The 22,220-nt window shown below is 35.0% G+C and overlaps 1 pseudogene; it reads left to right on the forward strand.

The window, feature by feature from the left end:
- The first annotated feature begins 21,275 nt into the window (after positions 1–21,275).
- Positions 21,276–22,220, forward strand: LOC147435204 (uncharacterized; annotated as a pseudogene).

Raw genomic sequence — 22,220 nt, forward strand, 5'->3', positions numbered from 1 at the left:
ACATCCATACAAATTCTTTATTTCATCGATTTATTCTGCGTACTCTGTATTTTTCATTATCAATGTATTTTTATCTCCCATGTCGCGTCACATGACGAGTCATGATGTAAAATGATTGATTGACCAAACATAAGTGACAAACTCTACCAATGATGAGGCTTTTTGTTATTAATAGAGTGCATAAAATGATGTACAGTTAACCGAACGTAAGTAAATGATGATTCTTTTTGTTATCACTAATGTGCATAAAATTAAGTGTTCATGACAAGAACGATTAGTAATACCATGATTTCACCAAGATATATGAAAATTTTAGATGTAAAATAATTCATGTAAACCATATGGAATAACATTATCAAAAAATAATCAAAGTAGGCCAAATAATTCTCTCCTTCCAATGGGGAGATATTATTTTTTAAAATATCTAGTTATGATTAAGATTCTAACTTGAGAGGATCTCTTGTTGTGTCTATAGGCACAGGTGTATCTTCAAGAGCACATTTTCGAGATCCAACCAAACTTGTGCATGGAAAATCACGCCATAAGTGTTGATGGTAACTGATTGGTCTCTTCACACTATACTTTCAAGAAAACAAGTTCTCAATTGCCAAGGGGCAATATCTAAGTTTACTTTACCAAGCTGCTTATAATCCCTATGGTAGCACAATAGCCTATGTAGGTCTCAACTACCTATTAGTTTCAAGTAATTTCTTTTTTAAAGTCGACCAAGGGATTCAAATTTCCAAGGCAAAACTAAGGTTTCTAAATGAAATATTTATTTATCTTCACTAATACCTACTTTTAGTTTTTAACCATAGTCTGGTAACCTAATAGGACATACAAGTATCCTTTCAGGGTTTTGGAAAAAGTTTCCAAAACCATAGTAGATTCACTCATTTTGAAAATTCCTTTCATGAGCTTATAGTTCAAAGACTACTACATATGGAAAAAATGATAAATTTATAAAAATTCTTATGTCTTGGTCACAACAAGCCTCCAAATTTGATGGACCAATGCATTTTCTCCAAAACAGCCATTTCTTACAGTTGATTGCATAGAAATAAGAGTGGGGATTTGTATAGGACATCAAATAAAATTTCTCATGAACTTCAAAGGGTTGGGGATTAAAACATATGGTTACTTTTTCCTCACTATTTTATTTTGAGGCAAGAAAAAAAGGTACGAAAAGTTTCATTTTTGCCATTCTATAGACCTATCATCAAAGTTTCTATAGTCACGTCAATATATATACTATATACATGTTTTCTTAATTTTCTTTGGGCCTTTGGATCCAAAAGGAGCCATGGAGCATGTCAAAATAATAGTGGATCTCTTCAATAAGTGGAACCTTGGGGACAATGATGAAGTGTTAAATATAGCAAACATGACAAAACTGGGTTTGGCCTTATGACCTGTAGAATCTCATAGAAAATACTCAATATCTAACCAAATTTATAGTTTATGATCAGATATGGTTACTACCTACAAAATACACACAATTGGCCTAAGAAACTAGTAATATTGAGAAAGCTACACTACAATGTTTCGTATTCTACAACAATTAAAAAACTCAACCATCATTATATACCATGATATATAGCATATTAGGTCCCCCAGAACTCAAGGAAAGCTAGCTTTATGCTATACATGACACTTACATAATCAAAATTTCATTTGGGTATCAAGAAAGCCACCAAAAAACTCATAAAAGTGCTAATTCTGGCAAAAAAATAGGATTAGGCAATTCTTGTAATCTAGACATAACTTTCAATTTTAACACTCACAAACATGAAGTTTAGAGTGCAATTTGTTGTTTTGAAATCCAAAAACAGGATTCATTTTTTCACATTGTTTATGTTTAAAAATGTTGTGCAAGAGTAAGGTTAATGGTGAGATCGATATCACAAAAAAAAAATGTCAAGATTTTTTCAGCTCATAAGGAAACTTTCTGGATATATAACACTTAGAAATTCATTTTCATACTCTTCAAATAATTCAAACAAAATGGTCACTTAACAGGACACAAAAGTGTCCAGGGACATAAAAGTGTCATGTTACCAGTCTAGTGTTAACAGGTCAATGAAATAGTGGGCCTTTTGAGGCTAGGATTTTGGTAATGCACCTTTGAGACTTGAAAATTTCCCTAGACTTGTGGGTAAATATACGGTAATTTTTAGATCATAGTGAGCTTATAAATTGATATTTTTACTTTTTTAATATGCTTTGAATGAGATTTACAAGTGGGATGTATATGCTACAATGCTTTCATGCACTTGAATCTTCACACACACACGCGACAAGGCCATGTATGAGCCAAGGATCTTGGGAAGGAAATGTAACAGGTACTTGCTAGTTTTACAAGTAAGACTAGTTCCCAAACAAAGTATCACCATATTGGAGAGTTTGAGACTTTAGAGCCCATTTGGGAATCACTAATGTCTTGAATATTTTTCCATATGGACAAATCTCAAAACTATTTTTTTAGGAAAAATCCTTCTACAGGGAAGTACTTGAAAAGATCTTCCAAGCCTTGCTCTCAAAACTTTGGCTAAGATTGGGCCATGTGATCAAATCTTAAGCTCATCCGAAATTCACTAATATGGTGCTAAGTCCCTATCTGTTGGTCAAATTCATCTATTAGATCCCTTCAAGCATGCAGTATTAGAAACAATTTTAGTGGTGGCCAAGAATTATCGTACACCTATTAAGAATTGTTAGTTTTACAAACACTATTAACATTAGTTCTGTAATTGGACACTAAAGTGTCCTATTTTCCTACGAAGTTCTGGCAATTTATTTGTCAAGCTAGACGGAAGTTTTTTACACATTGCTTCTACCATAGGTTGGTTATAAGGGAAAGAAAACATTGGATTTTTCTCCATGTCAAAACACAAGCCCTATTGAGAGAATTGTGGTAATTTCTAAGTCGTAATTTTTTGTAAAATTTCATGTTTTTTTGCTTAAAAAATCATAAAATTAATATATCTTTTGTAAAGGTAAGATTTTTCATGTTTTTAAAAGCCAAGTGCTAGTACTTTGTGTTACAAAACAATGGAATTCCCTTCAAGGAATAGTTTTAAATTTAAATGCAGGTATAAATAATTATAATTTCATACTTGAACATGTGCTAACTAAGAGCATAATTTTGGCCTTTCAAAGGTCCTCTCATGGAATTGGGGGTATTCTAGTGCAATTTGACAACATCAAATGACTTTATATGTTAAAACCAAGAAACTACGTATTTTTTTGGCTCCCTCACTTACTTAAATCTTGTCACTTACACCCTATCTTGAAATTTTGATTGTTCAAAAACTCTTGAAAATCTTGAGTCCTCCACAATAACATTGAAACCAAGGTTTTAGGTATCCCATTTGTATTCATACCATGCACTTTGATACATTTAGTTCATACGTGTGGAAAGTTTGAAGTTATTTGAGTTTTTGAATACTTATGTCTCAAGAATAAAAATATCAAAAATTTTGCATGCGCAATTTTGAATATTTGAAATGATCCTAAAAACAATTCTTACCAAATCACTTCTACTTGCCACCTTGAGTCCTCATTGGAGAGGGTAAGCAATGTATCACTTTCTTAAACTCAAAAAGACATGAAAAACATATTTTTTCTATGCATACAACGATATGCTTGAAATGGCCATGTCAAACACGTAGACCTTCTTATTATTTTATATACTCTCAAGTATTTTTTTGGCACATGGAACTTGCAATTATCTATAGCACAATTGTAGAAAAGTTGTGTACAAGGTCGCTTCATTTATTCTTGAGCTTATAAAGTTGATTTCTTCAACGCATCAATCGCAGTCTTATGGGGGTCCCCTTATGAGTATATTTATTGATCATGATAGCTTCTAAGATGCAAGGTTATATTTTTCAAAGACCCTCTATCTAACATATTTTAGCATATCAATAGGGTTTTCTTAAATACAACGTCTGATGCAAGTAACATTTAATCGAAATTTGTAAAAAAAGGACACTTAAGTGTCCTATTTTGGCACCAAACTAGTGTTAAACAACATTAAGGGATATTTGTTTTAAGATTTTTTAGGCAAAAAAAATTCATACCTACTATGCATTTAGCAAGGCTATGTCATCCTATTAATGAAAATGTCTCATTGCTTGTACAAAGATGTAATTTATCTTCAAATTTTGCTATGGTCCAAATGTTTTAGTAAGGCCATTGTGTAGTTATAGTAGGAAGTTTTTAGTTCCTTTTGTAGAGCTGTTCACATATTTTATACCCTCATCTTCCATGTATGCTATTAGCATAACATACACAAGAAGCATTGGAAAGTACAAATCATTAGTCATGGAAATGTATGCTTGGATATGTTTTTGCCAAATGCATGCACACTAAGTGCTATGGTCCCTAATGTTTAGCAAAGGAATATTTTCAGTGGCATACAACTTCATGAGTATGACAACTTAATCTTCTTTAACACCACAAGTGTAGTGCCTCTATGGGGTATATTGTGGGTCTACTAACCACCATACGAAGAGGATGGGCTGGAGGGATCATGAGAGGGAGAGAAAGAGAGAGAGGGGGTTTGATACAAAGAGACCCAAGGCATAGAAAAATTGCTAGTGCCTTGGCAGTTTAGAGAGAGACAGAGAGAGAGAGAGAGAGAGAGAGAGAGAGAGAGAGAGGAGGTACTTGGCTGATATAGTGGTGGGAGGGGTGACAATGGGCAGTGGTGATAGGATTAGGGGTGGCTCATGGTGGCAGTAAGCGGCGTGGTGTGGATGCTTGTAGAAAGGTTTTTTAAACTATATAATGTTTATTCCAGCCCAATTCACTATTCAAACTCAAAAGCTAGCCAAGTTGGTTGTTGAAAATATGTATTGATTATATAAATAACCCTGCCGTATTGGAAGTAATCATGAGCCCACATTTACGAGTTATTTTTGAAGAGCTATTTATAAAAGGTTGAGAACACAACTCAATCATTTGGTAAGAGTAACTCTCTAGTTTGGAGTTTTCTTATCATGATGAAAAGCATGTGATCACTAGGTTTATTCCCTTCATGCTTATGTCAAGGCTTCAGCCTCGATCACTACTTATGGTGGGTTTGACTACTGATGAGGAATGAAGGTAAGTCAAGGACTTAATCTATACTAATGAGATATGTTCGCAAGTCACCCTCATAGAAAGTTGAGAAGAGGCATTCTTAATGTTTAGCCAGCTTCAGAAAGTCTACAGAATGCTTACTCATTTATTCATCTCTTAGTTGCGGTAACTCATTTAAAGTATTGAAGTGAGTTATAAATCAGGTCTACAAACTATTATATTTATTTGGTCTTAAATATAGGCCATCTACAAAAATACCTACAAATGGATAGCAATGTAGATAATCAAGATGCTCTTGTTGGTTTCATTGAACCTCCCATTGATTCATGTATTGGTCAACAATTGGATAGCAAGACCCAGAGAGGTTCCATTATGGAAAGTGTTAGTGTTCTTAAGAATACATCCCCACTTTTGTTTTTGAGGATAGTGTCATACCTAAGGTAGGATTGGGGGGCAAGTCCCTAGTCTATGAGTGCACGGTCAAGGAGATTCCTAGAATAGGGACCTTGAGTCTGTACAAGGGTAAGGTTGCATGATGATGAGCGTGTGGTAGTACCCACTTCCTTTCATTGAGGACTCTTCTTTTTTACATCTCCTTCTCCCTTTCCCTTAGTTGAAGTATCTCATTGCTTGTGGCCGTAATCGTATATGATGTATAGATTTTGTGAACTTATATTATACATTATTCTACAATCGGATATGGCTATGACTATTCTCGTCAATGGTTTTCCTTTTGGAAAAATTTTGTTTCTTATTTTCAAGGCCAAGGGTTTCCTAGCTGGAAAGAAATGTTGTAATTAAATTTTAAAGGCAATATACGCTCGGATGTTGTTCTCAAAAAGTACGTTTTTCTATCTTAGCCTGCTATTTTGAATCATAAAACAAGTTTCATATCACTAAAGGACCTGTTTTTTAAAGAGTGGCATCTTGCAAGTATGGATTGACAGTGCCATGAAAAGAAACTCATTGGTACATTCTTACTATATTTAATGATTCTTTTTTACTTGATGTGTATGAATTTTCTACTTCCCATGACATATGGAAATATCTTATAGAAAACCTCATAAGAGATTTGCTACAAAAAAACTTTAGGTGAATTTTTTTTACCAAGCTATGATATGAAGTTAGTACTACTATGATGAGATATATTGAGTCTTTCAAATCTATTATTAATTAGATTGATAATGCAAGTGATCCTATTACAAAAAAGTAGCTAAATACATTTCTTGTTGATATGATAAAGAAATCTTCTTATGCCAACATCGTACAATTCTCTATAACAAGGATGATCTGTATTTCAACCAAACATGCATATCTTTATTTGTATACTCCAAACATCAAGAACAGTGTAATGTTGGGTACGATGCAGCTATGAAATTTAAAGAGGAGTCTGGATGATAATACTTGGAATGGGATTTTTATGATTGAAGGTGTCCTTTTCAATAAGAAAGCCACAAAGATGGTCATCGTGGTAGTAGTTTCTATCACCTCAAATTTCCTAGCAAGCATTGTTCTTAGTGCAACATGAATGGTCCTACTAAATATGATTGTTAGGCATGTGAATAAGACTAAAAGAACCATTTTATCTAGAGATTCTTCGTTTTATTCTTGTGACTGTTGTGGATGGTTTGATCATCCCTAGTATACATGCTTTAACTATCGATTTGATGTAGATCAAAATGGAGTATATAATGTTGAACATCATGATAACATTGTACCAAAAATAAGTTGTTTTCTATGCTTGGTTCCTCCAGACACCATACTTCATGTACGTGAACGTTCACTTTCCATTATCAATTTTGGCACTAAAGAAAATATGACATATCAATCTGAGTGGATAGACAACTATCATTCTCTACATGTTAAGCATGTTGTTTATTTTCTTGACCATACAACTTCCTGGATAAAGGGTTTTTTAGACTTATATATTGGTACATTATCTTCTTAGACTCCAGTTTTGCAAGAACTTTTTAATGCTCCATATCTATAAGTTGCAAGACTCATTAACCTTGGTTTGTTTAAGCTATCCAATTCATTTTGGGATAATTATCATGGTTGATTAACCTTGTAATTCTTCTATGATAATTAGCTCATAAATTTTGAAGTTATATTTCTAACTTTGTTATCTATAAGCTAGAAAATAGATAATTTTCTCTCTAAAAAAATACTTAAATCAAGAAGATAATTTTGATATAATTTTCACATCTTTCTAGTAGTGTGTAGAAGCTTTGCAAACTAATTCATAATTATCTCAATTAATTTGGTATATTGGCTTTTATTTAAAGACAAAATTAAGCAATTTCAATCATAGTATATGATAATACAGATTGATATTCTTAATTAAAAAATTTATAAGGAGCATCTATATATAATGAAGGTAATTCTTAGTAGAGAGAAGCCTAATGTTTCCCAAATATAGTATAACTATACAAATAAATCTAAATTATTATATCTTTCACTAATCTAACAAGATTAGGGTTAATTACCTCAATTAATTACTCAAAGATTTTTCTTTCTTTCTAATTTTTGGGAAGACTCTCTTGAAGCTAGAGAGAATTTGGAAGGTTTTTAAGTTTTACAAAAAAGGTGAAGATTAGGGACCTACTTATAATTTTTTGGCAAAGCAGGAGTTGTAATTAGTGACCTCACGTAAGTAGTGCCCTCTATTGCTAAATTTGTTTCTTCCACGTCCAAAATATCTCCCCTAGTGCATGTCCAGCTTGACTTTCAAAATCTGCTAATTCTAGTTCACTTTATTGCTTCTATTGGAAACATATGGCCTATGCGATAAAATATATTCTAGGCAGTGTGATTGGATATCTTCTAGCCCATGTGATTTAATAATTGTAAAGGTTTCCAGCTATCTAATTTATTAAAGTAACCATAAAAACTTCCAACGAGGATTCAAGAGTCAATTTTTATCCTGATTTGACTCAAAAAAATTATGTCTAAAGTAAAGAATTCCATATTAGTGAATTTGGGAGTTTCCCAATTCCCACTTTCAAAACAAGCTTAAGATTTGGCCACATGGTCAAACCTTATCCAAAGTTTTGAGAGCAGGGATTGAAAGAGATTTTAAGTACTATCTTGTGAAAAGATTTGGCCTTAAAAAACAATTTGAGTATGTTTATATGGCCAAGTATTCAAGACATTCGTGATTCCAAAATTGGCTCCAAAGTCACAAACTTTGATTATGAAAATACCAAATTCAACTATGTTTAGGATAGTCCAATGCTCTCAATTAAGGACCAAGACTCATTTTCCTTATTTGTGAAAGGTGGAAACATTACACTTATGATAGATTTGTACATATGCCATTGTAATTTGTAGACACCATGCCCCATGCACACTTCTCACTCATAAAATATGACCTCTTGGTCACTTGTATATATGTACTCCCTAGGGGTTCTTCATCCACAGCTAGAGACCTTCCTTTGAGTGGGGGAATAGAAGCTATATATGGCTCACTCTAACTACCTTATTCTCATATATACATATATACATATATATATATATATATATATATATATATATATATATATATATATATATATATATATATATATATATGCATAAATTGTCCTCAACATGGGTTAGTATTTGGAAGTATACATGGTGTGTTTGGTGTCTCTCCTCTCTCTCTCTCTCTCTAATATCAATATTACAAATTATATCAATATTATCATTGGTAACATTTGGAATTGATGGATATGAAGTGGAAAGCTTCTCTTTAGAAAGAGGTTCACCATAATAAAAGAATGGAAAAGCATGAAGCGAAAATTGAGTATCATCAAGATCATCCATGAATAACCATGTACCTCCCATAAGTTGTTCATTTAAAGCAACATCATTATTCACGGTTATTTTATTGGAAGAAAAGCCATAGAATTTGTAGCCTTTGGAAGTGTCAAAATATGCAATAAAAATACATTTAAGATTAGGAGCGACAAGATTTGTTTCTGTTTCTTTGAAAACATGGATATAAGAAATGCATCCAAAGCTTCAAAAATGAGATTAAAAATAGATTTCACCTTTCCAAGCTATGATAGGCATCTTACGAGAAGGAGCACAACTAGGAAGATAATTACTACTATAGAGAGAGCTTCAACCCAAAAAATAGGAGATCTCAAAATGAATCAGCACACATCTTGCAACATTATGAACAATGAGATTTTTTAATTCCAAAACACCATTGTTGAGGAAAATATGGAATAGTATGTTTATGATGAATACTTTGTTCACTACAATAACTTTGAAACTTGCAAGAAACATATTCTCCATGTCCATTATCACTGCAAAGCTTCTTGAGACAGCGACAATTTGAATCTCTACAACCTTGGGAAATCTTTTATAAATAGATAGTGCCCATGATTTTTTCTAAGAATCAAAATAGATGTACACCATGAGTAGTCATCAATACATGTATCAAACTAGCAATGTTGTGATATTGATGAACCGCAAAGGTCCACAAATGTTATTATGAGAAAGATCCAAAAGATCATGAGAATGAATTGCATTCAAGAGAGAAAAAGGGTTTATGATTATGTTTTTGAAGAGCACAAAATTCATAGGCTCCCATATAAAGACGAGCTTTAAGATGCATGTCATAAACAAGATCAGGATGATGAGGGTGAAGGAGTTTTGAGAAATCATAACGAGCAAAGTGGTGATGCCAACCTTGCAATCATGATCACCTGGATCAACAAAAAAAAAATTCTCAAGTATCATTAAAAGAGGGCTCAAATAAATTAACATTGCAAGAAGAAGTCACAATAGTAATGTTTAGACCCAAATTTCTCTTTTCTTAGAAAAAAAGTAAACAAGATATCTAACAAAACAACTTAGAAACCTATAAGATATATTTTTGAGTTAGAACACACTGTTTCTATTTTTAGCAAAAAGCTAAAATGGATAATCAATAAGTCAACCTAGAAAGTTAAGCAATAATTTTTAAAGTTAGAAAGCACTATGTTAAATCCTTGGTAAAAATCTCTTAATTAGATAGTTACTTTTACTTATTACTCTGCTTTAGTTTCTATATTTTTAGAAGAAAACTAAAGAGGATAATTAGTAGGTCAACATAAAAACTTCTAAGACATTTTTGCAATTAGAAAACACTATTTAGAATGTGCAATAGAAATATATTTTTTAGATATTTTGTTTTACTAATTACTATGCTCTAATTTCCCTAATTTTAGCAAACAAATAAAATTGATAATTAGTAAAATAACTTAGAATATTACAAGATAATTTTGAAAGATAGAGTATAGTGCTAGAAATCCATGATAGAAATATCCTAGTTAGATAGTTAGTTTTACTAATTACTGTGGTCTAATGTTTTATTGTTAGTAGAAAACTAAAGAGGATAATCTGTAAATCAATGTAGGAACTTCTCATATAATTTTTAGAGTTAAGAAACTTTTTAAGAACCAATAAAACGATTATTATTACTAGATATTTAATTCTACTATGTATTATGCTCTAATTTCTTTGTTTTAAGCGAAAACTTAAAGGAGATAATTAGTAAATTATCCTAAAAAAACTTATGAGATAATTTATAGAGTTGGAATACATTGTTAAGTAGTATGGGGCAGTTAGCTAATGGTTGAGTGTGAAGTGGTTGTGTAAGTTTAGATTAATGTGAAATGTATATGTTTTTGCGATAGATTACGTCTATAATTTATTTTTTGAATAAAATTTTCTAAAATCAACACTTTATGTTTATTAGAAGTATTTTGGTTGTGTATCTTTAGGGCATCTTTTAGAGTACTTAACAGAGAGAGAGAGAGAGAGAGAGAGAGAGAGAGAGAGAGAGAGAGAGAGAGAGAGAGAGAGATGTTAGACCTGCAAAGTAATTGTATTTGAATTAATTATATTTGAAATTATGAATAATATAATTAGATTTTTTAAAACACAATTTATACATTTAAGGTTATAAATAATGAAGTATGTGATTAGTGATATAGGCATACCTCCATATTGTTTAGCTTTCAATCCGAAAAATATTAAAAAAATTATTAATAGTTTCTTTTATATTAGTCTAGTAATTATAGCCCCTTAAGTTTGATATAAAATAATTAAGCATACATTACTTATTGCAGGTAATTGCGCTATATGTCCACATAAAGGCGGTTTTTTAGTGTTAAAGACTTATAACATAGATAAATTACAAGCTTCTAAAATTTGGAGTATAATTGTATGTAACATTTGTGACATCATCATTGAGAATTCACCAATTATAGTTACATCAAAAGATCTTATTTTAATTGAACGAATATCATTTGGTTCTAAATTAGAATGAAATAATTGATTTTTATTGGGTAAACAAAAATAATAATGTGAAGTACGTGCTAATCGACTAAGTCTTGTAGTTGTTGCTCCTGTGGTTGCTATAAGGAGGACTCCTATGTTTTTGTTTATACATTTAAATGTGATATATTGAATTAGAAACGTTTTCCAAGATCCAGGTGTTCCATTTATTATGTGTAATACACCCAATTTTTTGAAACTTTTATTGTATATTAGTTCTTTCTCTTTAGCCAAAGTTGTATTTTCTATGCGTTTAAGCTCTTGGAGATGTAATATTGGATCATATTGATTATCTCCTATAGTTTTAATATTGGTATGTTTTTCTATAAAATCCTTTGATGTTAAATGTTCTTCTAAATTATGTATGGGACGCATTTGAAGTATTTGATTTGTAATTTGTTGTTTAGATTCATCGATTAATAGATGTAATTGAGAATAATTTCCAACTAGATTCTCTATGTCTTCTTCATTCTTTATTATTTATCATATTTGACATTCTAAAAAGTAAGATTTTTTTATGTTGTTAATTGAGATTAATTCTTTCTCATTATGAAAAATGTATATGTTTTAATAGAATAGTAAAAAAAAAACCTTCCATTTGGTGGACAGGGTGAAAATTGGTATATCTTATTAACTGCTTATACTCTTCTATTTCATTTCCAAATAAATCATGCATTTTACATATCTTCTTTGTTGTATGCTTGCATATTTTTTTGATTCTATAATGGCGAAAGTATGCATAAAATGTTAAGCTCTCCAATTCTAATGGTCTTGCTGTATATAAATCAATTGGATGTAGTATAGAGGTTAAAAAAAATTGTATATATTTTTGCCTTTTTTTAGGAGGTGAACAATCTATATAAGTTACCTTTTGTGTTTTTTTATGAATGGTATCTCTAAACACATCATGGATGCTTTGGTTGCTAATATTGGTTTTGTTAATACATAAAAAGATATTAGTTTGAGTTTTGTATCACCAATATTATTTAGTCCTAATATTTTTGATGTTTCGAAGTCAATATCTATTTTTCCTATAGGTTCTGTTTCAATGCATATTTTTGTAAGTAATATGATAATCCTGTATTGGTTACTTTTTGAATATTCATATGAGCTTTCCATAACAGTAATACTCCTGCATGATAAGGGAGCACATTTCTGTGTTCTAATGTTGGTCTATAATAAAGCCATCGTTGAGTTTGTTCATAAATAATTGGCTTAGGATTACTTTGGAAGTAGTATGGATATCCATATTTGCATTTAATTTTTTTATTTTGTAATTCTAATCTACAAGATTCTCTACAATTATGTTTTTTTTTTTTGATAACTAAGCTATGCAATTTATATTCAATTGATGTTGGATCAAATTTATTTATTGTATGTAAATAAGGTATATGAGTATCTATCTTTAAAGATATTTGATCATTATCATTTGAATCTACCCATGGCATTGTATGTGCATGTGGTGAACTTCTATTTTGTATCTCATATTGTATTCGATAGTGATTGATGGTACCTAATAATCCATTAGGAATAAATATGTATTTATTAAAAAATGTATGTAATCGTTTGTGAAAACTCAGCTGGACAATCCATCCAATTGAGTTTTAAGTCTATCTTTTGGATAATTTTGTCTATATCTTCTATTTCTACCCATCTACTAGAGGATAGCGTCACAATTTAGGGTTAAGAAGAAGTTAGGTAAACCTAATGACTCTACCATGCATAATAAATCCTTTAAATTCTTACGATACCATGACGGAGAGCCTGGAATTGAATAAGGGATATTGTGTTTTATGATATAACGTATGGTATCTAGATCAGATGCATGTGGATTTTTTAGTTTGAATTTATCTATATATGATTGTAGCATTGTTAAATTTTTTGAACTTGCTATTATCAGAGCTTGATGTAATTTGTACATCATCAATAAGTATGTCTTGTATAAAGTGAATATTGAGAAGAATGAGGGTATTCTCATTTTTAGATATGTATGAAATTTTAAAGTTCCATCATGAGATCCATATCCTAATGGAAATAGGGCTATCTCTATTGTAATATCTTCTAAATTAGATACTCCATATAGGTTAATGATTTTTCTGTTGTTTAATTTTTCATACATAACCCCACTATGAGATAACTTACCTATTTTGTATTGTGATTTTAGTTGTGTGTTGTTTACTTGATCTAAGATACCTAAATAATTTGTATTGTGTGCTACTATCATTAAGTCATAAGGAGAAGATGATGCATGTTTGTTTAGTAAAGTATTAATTGCATTAGAAGGAATTATAGGAATTGCTAAAGTTTTTTGTGGTTGTTCATATATAGTATATAATTTTTTTACTAATGGATTATTTTTCAATAAAAAAATTAATAGTGTGTTTATATCATGTGAGTTTTTTGTTAGAATATTTATTAAATCATTATTATTTTGATACGAAAATAGAGGATTATGTAATAATGATCTTTGTTCTATATTACCTATGGCTATGGATGTTATGTTTTTATTGATATTTTAAGAGATATCTAAAGTGGATAGCATTTGTACTTCATGTACATTCATTGTTAATATTTATAAGTTGGGTGATAAGCTACCCACTATTTTCCTCTAATGTTGTTTTAAAAACATTTGGAGCAGTTATAAATTTCTATATTATCTTGTTTGCTATTTTGAAATGATGTTAGATAGGGATTAGATAATTCATATCCTCATAAATAGGTATTTTTTTTTCTATATATATTGAGTTTTGTTTTTCATACTTGAAAAATAAGTTTCCACAGTTTGAACAATATTTATAGAATTTGATCGAGTTAGAAAAATATTTATTCATGAATCAAAATCTAAATTAAAAATGTCGAAAGTTGGAAGTAAGTTTGTTTTTCTACGTAAATGTCTTATAATCTTGGTATGCTTTTCTTTTTGTTTTAGTTTGGATGCTTTGTTTGTAGGTAATAGTTTATTTGTTTTCATTTTCAATTACGTATTGTTTATTATTATTTTTTGTATTTGATGACCTTAAGATTTCATTATATTTATATCGATATGTATATTATTTCTATTGAGCTTAGACTAATATTCTAATTTGGAAAGAAAATATTTTTGATCTTATGGTGGTTATCAAAATATTAATATTAAAATCTGTTTTCTTATAGGTGTTTAGAATATTCTTAAATATGGCATACCTTGTGTTATAGTCAAATGTTAAGTTGCTTTACAGATGTTGAAGAGCTTGTTGTGAACTAGCAAATGATAAAACTTAAGAAGTTAGAATACGAGCTATATATAATTTGATGCTAATTACCAAAGAAATTATAATCATAATTTTTAATGATTGTTTTAATTATAAGAACATAACATGTCTATAAATGGAAGATGTTGGAGCTCAATTTTGATTTAGCACGCTTGGGTTTTTTATGCAACTCTGAGTGAAGCAAGATTTTGAGGCAAGTCATTTGGGATTTGTGCATTGCAATGAAAAGGATACAAAAGAATTATCGGATTAGTTGGAGTGATTAGTTAGGGTAATCTAAGATGAGGAGAAAGTTGGACTCAATAGCCTGCACTATGAAGGGCCTTCAAAACAAGGTGAAGTCAGACGAAGTTGTCTGCACCATGATCATCCTATATGAAGTAGGGAAACCAAACTGAGCAGTTTGTGTTGTGAATAATCTTTGAGAAAAGGAAAGGTCAGACCAATGTAGAAGATACTACGTACTGCAACAATCACAAGAGACCGAACGGACCACCATGAGATGGTGTCCTGGTAGGAGGTAGCTTCATCCTCTATGAAACGTAGTTGTCCAAAAATAGAGCTCCCCAAAAAACGTTAGGGGTAGATGAAAATTCTAATGGAAGAGGGGCATTTCCAATGAGCACTCTCACAATTGCTTCCATCCCCTCTCACTCTCCGTCTTTCTCTCCCTGCATTTGTAAATGTCCAGCTAATAGTTGGTGCATCCCACTTATCGCATAAACAACACAACCACGCATCCACAGCTACAATGCCACATGAGCAATGCCAAGTTGGTGCCTTGTTAACGATTGCTTTGTTTGGCAAGACTCCAATTGAAAAAGGAAGAGACCGTGGGCTTATAAGATTTTGAATGAATTGTGTACTCCATCTACCGCTACGCATAGAGATGCAATGTAGCAGCAAGCAATGGGGCTTGAATTGCATAGGAATCAAACAAATATTACCTTGTTATTTTCACCTAAAGCGCATTGAGCGGTGGGCAAGCTCAATCATTTTATGTTGAATGCATTTGTACTTAATGCTATAGCTACAAAGAATCATCTTTGTAGTATACATTCACACCCGGGGCCCTCAATTCAATCAAATACGGGTAAACTCTCCAAGAGATTCCAAGCAATGAACTTGCCTAAGAAGAGATCAAAGATCCTATGCCTAATTCCATGTAGATGCTGGTGTAAGCAATTGATCTAACATGTCAAGGTGAAGTGGTAAGTGTCTCTCCACCCAAGATGGTGTTTTCTCTGGGAATGTTGGGATCCCATATGCCATGAGAATGGCCATATCTCATGTGTACTACAACAGTCACTGAGAGACTGTACAAACCACCACGAGATGGTGTCCTAGCAGGAGATAACTTCATCCTTTGTGAAAAACACAAGCCAAAAAACTATTGTGCACCCGAAAACACAACTGCGAGGATATAGAAATGCTGCTATTCAGCAATTTCTAGCGTGCTCGTATGCTCCCAGTAGGGTCCGAAACAATGTACAGGGTGTAGGGGGGATGAGGAATCAATGTCAAAGCCCACAAGATGGGACAAGGCTTCTCCGGCCTCTGGGTTCTATCGCCCAAAAACTACATAACCATATATTTCTGACAAAGATTCCAGCCGCACACTGGTTAGCAAAACATCCCCAATAGGCTAACCCCAAACTATTTATATGCATCCCACAATATGAACCTGGGCCCCCATTCTCGGATCCCATACAAGGCCACCTTGCCTATTGTCTTTACTGCATAATTGTCCTCGAGGGGTCATTGTCCCAACTTAGAGACTCCTCTTTTCAAGCATTAAAAAAACCTTGCATAGATTTATTATCAGAACGTTCCCATTCGGTGGGCTTAGTTAATGCCAAAGGATACTAGCCTTGGCTGCCATTCACATTCCCAAGAGCACTCAATCTGGATACGTACCACAAGCCCTCTACTCGTGGCTCAAACAACGGCAACATGTGCAAAAAATGCGGTGTACTTCAAAAAGCCCAAAAGCGGCAAGGCCATGAACCTCAATGCTGTTTTGCGCAAATGCAAAGCAAGGGTGTCTCTCTAGGAATTATTGAAAGAAAACATCGTGCTTGAGACTACCTTGGTCAATGTGTTTTATGCCAAACGTGGTGTACTTCATCTCTTTGGAAGAAATTACCTATGCTTGAATCTTGAAGGCATGTGGCATGACACATCATGTTGATCTAGGCAAAAGAATGATTAAGCAGTCCTTTTGTTTAGAATGCCATCTCTTGGAGTACTCTGATTATGGCATGCCTAAGAGGGGCATAGTGTCCCCCCTCTGAGCTGTTTTTACCGATGCAAAACAAGGGCCTCTCTCCAGTTGTGGGCTATTTTTGGTGGATCGAAGTGAGGTTGTCTTTCCAAATGCAATCACCTATGTTTTCATTTTGAATGCCTAGCCTGGTGATGGTCCTAGATCAAACAAGCAGTCTCTATTAGTGCCATAGGTGCTTTGGAAGAGCTGAAGATGGAATGCCTTGGTGGACATTTATGTCAATTGTGGTGTACTTCAAAAATCCCTCTCTCCGGAATGGCATCCCTTGCAACACACTAGGTATTAGGAATGATGTTAAAGGAATGTATGGCCAAAGGAAGATGCTTTGTGCCGATCTATCGAGGTCGTTTAGACTAGGAATAATGAGTAACTAAAGAGAGTAGACGCTCATGTATGTGCAAAGGTGCACGATGGTCAATGAGGACCATATGGAAAGTTTGATGGGGTTGACGATACTAGTTTTCTCGAGCCTGAAGGTGCTTTTTTGATGGGCACCTGGAATATGCTACAAGGACAGTTATGATTAGATGCGATATGTTTTGGATTATCAAAGATGCATTTTGAAACCTCACGTGGGTCGGTTATTAATATTGAAGGTTGCTTTCGGATGATTTGGCAATTACGATGCATGGTGCTTGCGAATTGCACCAGATTTTGGACCCAACAAGACTCCCTTTTGCGGTCGTATTGTAAGTACAATAGGTGTCTAGGTACAACAAGAAAGCCAGCAACAGTTGTTGGTTCTTGTCAGGGATGCACATATGTGGCTCGACAGTATCGGATCTAAGAATTTTTGCTGGTAAGAAACTTTTTTCTTTTTTGAAAATATAATGTTTTGCAAGCTTTGGGTGATAGAACCTAGAGAATAGGGTATGCTTGTTCTGTTGTATTGAAACCTGATGCTTTCACGAAGCAAAATTAAAGGTGAAGTTGAGGTCGCTGGAACAAAACAACCGGTGTCTCGGACCCACTTGATTATGAAATCTGATGCATAAGGGGCCCATTTTCAAGATTAGAGTAGAGGGTTTGTGGCAGGTATAAAGATTGAGTGTTATTGGGATTACGAGTGGCAACCAGGACTGGCTCTTCTTTCGGATAATGAGCCCACCAAGCAGGCATGCAATAGGGCTGAGAAAGGCCTAAGGATGGTGGACATATGTGAAGTTTGTCCGAATTATGGTCGCGAGGGTCTGGTGTGTGATGGTGAAAGTATCGGAGTTGAGATGATGACTCCTCGAGCTTGATTATGCGGGAAGGACAACGGGAACCTGGTAAAGGTAGCAGAAGTTATGCAAAAGAGATATCTTTTCCTGCTCACTCTTGAATTCTTGCCTCCTTGGCTCATGCCATAAATGGATAGATGTTAACGTGGCGACTTGGGCATTTCAACATGTGGTTGGGCTAGATAAATGTGATAAGGCAGCCTATGTTTTGATGGTGAATATTTATGCAGCAGCTAGCATGCTAGAGAAGGCCATAGTCATTAAAGCCTTAAGAATAAACATGGAAGCAGCCATGATATAGTTCATGGATTTATTCAACTAACACGGTGCATGAGTTTTGAGTAGACCCAATACAAAGCATGCACAAAGTAAAGAGGTTGACTTGAAATCGAGGATATTGCTCTTGAAATGTGCTAAGAAGGGTAATGCGTAGTCTTTCAGTTGGTGTCCTTGAATGTGTTTGATCCTTCAAAGGGACAATGCTTTGTTGTCATTGTATATAGCATGATCTGATACAGCCAATGGGTAGGCTTGTGTAAATTGAAAACACCCATAGATGATCAAGTCAATGTTGAACATACTGTGTACTGCAACAATCACAGAGAAAATGCAAAACCGGATTATGGCACTTTATATGTGAGCGCAACACTCAGATCAAGAAAAGGGTCATAAATTGCAAACTTTTTTGAAGCAATGGATATGAAAATTGGGTCCCTCGAAGCAGACGCTGCTCTATGTAGAAACATCTCAGCCACCCACTACTTTCATTGATCAACCTTTTCCGTTTCCTCTTCAACATTGATTGGATGGCCTGCAACTCCCACGCATACATCCTCATTCTTCCTTTGGGATGCCACTACGTCTCTCAGCTTTGTAATCCGATCCAGATGACCAGGAGTGTAGAAGAGTAATTGTAGTACCATATAAGCCAAGCTCTCGATGACTTCGGATGTAGTCGTAGGATGCTTCATCTCCTGTATCTAGAGAGTAAATTCTCAAAAATATTCCAAAGCAGTGAAGTCCCACTGTAGTCTCTAGATCCAAGTAATGAAGTTGTTTAGGAAGAGATTGAAGATTCTCTCCTTAGGTGCATGTAGATGCTCCTGTGGAAGCAAGTGATCTGATGTATTGAGGTCAAGTGGTAAGTGCCTATCCACCCAAGATGGAGGTGTTTTCTCTGGGAATTTTGGGATCACATGTTCCATGAGCATGGCTATATCTTATGTGAACTCCTTTGATGAGTCCATAGGTGTCTCCATAGCAAACCACAAGTCACCACCTCCTCTAGAGTGCGCAACCACCAAATGATGGCTCAAATTAATGGATCTCCCAAGGATTGTGAGCAGTAGATGATCAAGCCAATGTCAAAGATACTATGTATTGCAACACTCATTGAGAGACCAAACAGACCACTACAAGATGGTGTCTTGGCAGGACTTCATCTTATGTGAAGAACACAAGCGAAAAGGCTATTGTCCACCCAAAAACGCGACTGCAAGCTGATAAAAACGCTTATGTCCATTGATTTTCAGTGTGCTCATATGCTCTCGGTAGGTTTCGTAACAGTGTAGAGGGTGATGGGAGGGTGGGGAATCAATGTCAGAGCCCGTGCTGGGCTGAAAACAGAGAAAGAAGTAGTGGAAGTATGGGTGAAATCTGATGATCTAAAGAACAACAGGATCGGCAAGGCAAGCTGGTGTGGAAGGCAAGATTTAGGGTTGAAAAACTGAGCGCTGCCTTCTTGGTGCAAAAACGATACAGTTATTCAAAAATGCAGCTCCCTAAGTCCATTGTAGATGCTCTTGTGTAAGCCAAAAAGTCCATGTAGATGCTCTTGTGTAAGCAAGTGATCTCACGTGTTGAGGTCAAGTGGTAAGTGTCTATCCACCCAAGATGGTGGTGTTTTCTCTGGGAATGTCGGAATCCCATATGCCATGAGCATGGACATATCTTGTGTGCACTCCTTTGCTGAGTGCATAGGTGTCTCCTTTGCATGCCTGTTTGGTGGGCTCATTGGTTGAAAGAAGAGCCAGTCCTAGCCCCCACTCGTAATCCCGATAGCACTCAATCTTGATATCAGTCACAAGCCCTCTACTCTAGGCTCAAAAAGGGGCTCTTGGCCCATTAGAGTTAATAATCAAGCGGGTCCGAGACACCGGTTCTTCAATCCCCCTGACCTCAACTTCACCTTTAGTTCTAAATTTCATTAATTCAGGTTGAGCCACATTCTTCCATTTTATATGGTTGGGCATAGTATTCTGCAGGAAGAGAATAGCCTAGGAGAGAGTGCAAGAGAGCCAAGACTCATGACAGATTGAGTAATAGCCAATGGGGAGGGAGGGGTAATGTGATGCAAAGACTTAAGAGTCTTGACTCTTCTACCAATCTACTTAGCCTCAACTACACTATTTGATAGAGAGATTGATAAGAGATACTTAGTTTTCTCTCTCTTTCTCCCTCGCATCTCAAATTTAGGAGGCAACTATGCCCAGACAGAGGGTGCTTGCATGATAGAGTATGCTAGGATGCGGTAGTGCCAAAATCAATGCAGGAAAACAAGGCCAACAAAGGCAAAGCATTCTCATGGGCACAATATGAGAACACTTTAGAAAACTGGCTACATGATTTTGATATGGACGTGATGTTTTCATCCAAAAAGAATGTGCTCCTCAGTGACTAACCTTTGGTACCTTGGCTCAACAAGGTGAAGCTATTTATTCTCACGGTAATGCCAAAGCCAAATATAGATGTCTCACTTGCGTTTCAGAGGAGAAGCTCATTCAAGGGGCAAGGGAGCTTATCCCGAGCTGCAAGGGTAGCATATGTCGACACTTGATCCTCATATGCATGATGAAGAGGTCAGATTAGAGAGTTTTTTATGTTCTACTTTTGCTACTACACTCTCTCACTTGGTGATGCTAAATAGTGTCGGAGGCACAAAAACCAGACATTGCAGCACTATCATGTATTCAAAGCTTCGTGAAACTTTGAGACACGTCGTGACTCCCCACCTCAAACACATGATGTGGAACGTAGCACTCTTACGCCATTCTAGAGTCTAATGAAGCATTATTCTTAGTTAGAAATCAAGCGGCATAGTCAACTTTTACTCTTACCCCCATGCTCCTCACCTCCAAGCAGAAGACGACAAGAGATAGATTTCATTTGTGAAACTGTCTAAAGCTCAGTATGAGGAATGAAGGAAGTGGGGGGGAGTGCCATGCGGGTACTGTTGACTCCTACTCCCCACATGAATGGGAGAAGAAAGTTAGTGCAGGGCAAAGCGATCTACGAGTTGGGAGCTGCTTTGCGCCCAGAACAAGAGCCATGGGAATGCTTATGCCTGGGAAGGTGTTGGATAATGGAAATGAGAAAGAGGTCCAAGAGTTTCTTGATGAAGCGAAACCCCCGCTCGACCTGGCGGGTTGGCATCAAAGGAAGGAAGGGATGTTGGAGGTGCCTTGTCAGGCCAAGTCTAACCTCCTTGTAGGAGGTTATCCTCAAGAGCACTGGGGAATCATAACAGGTATGGACAGAGGTGGCCAGCAGCCAGGGATTGCAAGGAGAACCACTGAACCTGACCAAAATTAGGATGAGAGTAAGGTGAGAAAGCAGGCTGTGGTATTGAAGAGGGAGCCGGGAATTTTACGCAGGCAAAACCAGGGAAGGCATGTCAAGGATATGAAGATGTGGGGAACATCGGTTACAAGACAACCAGGTCTGTCTTACGGAAACATGGCAGGCACAAGCCCCTTTGACGAAAAGATGCACGATGATCGGATCACAGCTGTGGTTGTGGAGATTCAAAGGGGAATGTATTTGGAGTTCTCGTATGGGTTATTCGTTGGGCTCAAGCTGTTTAAGGAGGACCCTCTGGGAGTGGTTGCCATTAGGATACAGTGGAGCAAGAGGGTGCAGGTCGTGTAATGGATGCACATGTATGGGGCTGAGGATGGCATGGATGGCTAGTTGTTGGCTATGATACCCTCGACAAGGTACCCATTGGTGGGAGATGCCTAAAGCTTAGTTATGGGCAGCTGGAGCTTCTGGGCCTGGCGTCACTAG

The sequence above is a fragment of the Adiantum capillus-veneris genome, chromosome 18 (assembly GCF_014529385.1).
Source record: "Adiantum capillus-veneris isolate H3 chromosome 18, ASM1452938v2, whole genome shotgun sequence".
NCBI lineage: Eukaryota > Viridiplantae > Streptophyta > Polypodiopsida > Polypodiales > Pteridaceae > Adiantum > Adiantum capillus-veneris.